This window comes from Tamandua tetradactyla, unplaced genomic scaffold (assembly GCF_023851605.1).
Source record: "Tamandua tetradactyla isolate mTamTet1 unplaced genomic scaffold, mTamTet1.pri scaffold_188_ctg1, whole genome shotgun sequence".
NCBI classification, from domain to species: Eukaryota; Metazoa; Chordata; class Mammalia; order Pilosa; family Myrmecophagidae; genus Tamandua; species Tamandua tetradactyla.
In genome coordinates, this window is record NW_027518301.1 from 48,499 (window position 1) to 52,046 (window position 3,548).

Sequence of the window (3,548 nt, forward strand, 5' to 3'; positions counted from 1 at the left end):
TTTTAAACTACAAATGTCCCACACATTTGGAGCATATTAACATTAGTTATATTAGAGCTGGTCACAGTGTGGGTCACACAAGTTACTTAGTCACAGTCTGCTGCATGACAGTGACCAGGTCAGATGACAGAAGCTCATAAGACCATCAAGAAGGTTAGAAGTTTGACTGTGGCCAGTTGGTGGGCGTTACAGGGCTGCCCTATAGGAGCTGCATGGAGGGCTCCCACATTTGGGTGTGACCCTAATGCCAGGAAGCTTGGGGTGGAACCCTGTATTCCCAAGGGGGACCCAGTGCTGGGTCCTCTCTGGGCATGGAAGACCCTCTTGCTCACAGGCCATGTGCCTCAAAAGCTGCTTTCTCCCAGGGCTCTCCCGAGGGACACCAGATTAGCCCTACCTGTCACATCTCTCTATCCACAAGACTTCAGCTCAGTAAAAATTGGACACAATTTATATGGCTAACCATTCTTTTGCTAGGGCCCATAAAGGGAGGACAAGAGCAACCCAAGTCATTGAGGTCCTCAGGGACTGTGTCCACCATGGCCTGAACTCCTCTTCTCCTGATCCTCTCCCACTGCACAGGTGGGGACAGGTCTCAGCAACTGGTTCAGATATCAGTAGATCTGTTTATTCTCTAACACTCTTGACTTTCTCTCTGCAGCTTCCTTTTCCCAGTCTGTGCTAACTCAGCTGTCTGCCCTCTCTGAATTCCTGGGAACTCCCATGAGACTTACCTGCACTCTGAGAAGGGGCATCAATATTGCAGGAAAAAAAGCATATAGTGTTATCAGCAGAGGGCAGGGAGCTCTCCCAGGATACTCCTGTTCTATTACTCAAACTCAAATAAGCAATTGGGATATTGGTTTTCTAGTCACTTCTCTGGGTTGAAAGAAATATGAGCAAATACAGCACATTTGGTCATCTCTGGGCACCAGCCAGATGCTGATGCTGACAATTACTGACAGATGTGGGAGGACATTTCCACCATTCACACAGGGCCCAGGACAAGGGGGAAGTGAGACACAAACTCCCACTGTTCCTCTGAATGAACCTCCTCCCTTTGTGATCTGAAAAAAATGAGGTACAATAAAAGAAAAAATAAGGGCTTTGAAATGATTACTGAGATCTATTTTGAAAACACATATAGTTGAAATATTTCAGTTATTTGCACTAGGAGGCTTGAGAGGGAAAAAATCCCCAATACTCTATTTTAGGGAGAGCTGCAATATTAATTCTCATTCCACACCCTTGGGGCTGGTGAGCTATTGCATCTGAGAGGTGAGCTCTCTTGTCATTAATTTTGATGCAATCATCTCTTCTGGAAAAACAGTCCCTTCATCTAGAATCTGGAGTCCCCACAGCCCACTATGTCCAGATGAGCTGTAGCCCAAGAGAGTTGATCAGGATGAGCTGGGACCTCCAAAGGGAAGGCTCATGCTTGTCAGAGACTCCAGCTAGGTCTGAAGCCTTGAGGCCATGTGGAGTATGCTGCCCAATACTGAGATGACCCTGTCATCAGGGAAACCACTCAGGCCTCTATGGAAGCTGAGCAAACCCTGGGACACCCAGCTGGGACTGTCCCACAGCTCTGACTTTCAGGACCCAAGGGCTCCTAGAGACCAAGTTCCCTCTCCTTCAGGCCATGATCATGGTGTCTCCTCATCCTGGCCTAGGAAGACCCAGGACTGGAAGGCTCCAGGGAAAGACAGAGAGCAAGGTCTTTTTAAAAAATATTTTTATTGACACATCTTTGCACACATGCATTCCATATGTGGTGTGCAATCAATGGCTCACAATATCAGCGTAGTTCTGTATTCATCACCATGATCATTTTTTAGAACATTTGCATCATTACAGAAAAAGTACAAAGAAAAAAGAAAAAAATCATACACATCATACCCCTTACCCCTCCCTCTCATTGACCACTAGTATTTCCATCTACACAATTTATTTTGCCCCTTATTTCCACAATTATTTATTTATTTTTATCCATATATTTTACTCATCTGTCCATACCCTGGATAAAAGTAGCATCAGACATAAGGTTTTCACAATCACACAGTCACATTGTAAAAGCTATATCTTTATACAATCATCTTTAAAAATCTAGGCTGCTGGAACAGAGCTCAATGGTTTCAGGTACTTCCCTCCAATCACTCTAATACCCCATGAACTAAAAAGTTTTATCTATATAATGCATAGAAATAACCCTCAAGATAACCTCTCAACTCTGAAATCTCTCAGCCACTGAAATTTTATTTTGTCTCATTTCTCATTTCTCCCTTTTGATCAAGAATGCTTTCTCAATCCCTTGATCCTGGGTCCTGACTCATCTTTGTAGTTCTGTCCCATGGTGCCAGGGAGATTTACACCCCTGGGAGCATTGTCTCACAAAAGGGGGGAGGACAGTGAGTTCACCTGCCAAGTTGGCTTACAGAGAAAACCACATCTGAGCAACAAAAGAGGTTCTCTGGGATTGACACTTAGGCCTAATTTTAAGAAGGTTTAGCTTATCCTTTGTAGAAATAAGTTTGATAGTGGTGAAACCCAAGATTGAGGCCTTAGCTTATTGATTTGGTTGTCCCCACTGCTTGTGAGAATATCAGAAATTCTCCAAATGGGAAAGTTGAATATTTCCTCCTTTCTCTCCATTCCACCAAAGAGATTTTGCAAAAACTTCTTTATTCACTGCCCAAATTTCTCTGAGGTGTATTGGAGCATCACATTAGCCTGGACAAACCAACCAAATCTCAAGAGTCTATGTACTCATGGTAAGAGAACATGGTGGTACTTAGATGTAGCAACTCCTTCCTTTATTTGTTTTGGGAGATGTAAAGAGACTGAAGGCACTGTCTCCAGAAAGATATCCAGGAGGCAGAATCTGAGCCCCTCCTCTCACAGAGGAAGGCCCACTTCACATTGCGTGTGAGGGATGGGAGATCTACACCCAGCTCTGCCCCATGCCCCTTCTCTCTGGTACTCACAGTCCTCTATGAACCCCTCCAAGGTGTATCCCAGGTGGAGTTGGTTCAGCCACCCTATGTTTCCAAGCACATAAGACAGAACCTGAAGTCATGTGGAAAAAGCAACAAGGCATGAACTGAAGGGGCATCTTGTCTGCAGCAACACCAGGGCTGTGTCCCCTAGCCCCTGACTTACAGAAACAACAACCAACCCTTGGGCTCTGGGATCCATTTTCTGACTCCAGGTGGAGCAGCTCAGCCTCTCTGAGCCTCTCTGTGCTCCAGCATGTGGATATGGCTAGTTGTCACTGCTCAGAGTGCAGCAGTAGCTCACCCAGGGCTCCAGGCCCTCAATGGCAAGAGACACAACCAGCAGCTTCCCCAGCCTCCCTAGACACAGGGAACTCACTGTGCATCTTTGATGCGGACTCCTGATATTTAATTGCTTGGTTCCATGTGAAAATATGGTGCACTATTCAGGCCTATTATATATAATAGTATGAGCTAAAATGCCTGGACCTGCAGGGTTAACAAATGCCTACATGCAACATCTCTCTGAACGTATCTGAGGCTACAGAAAGATGT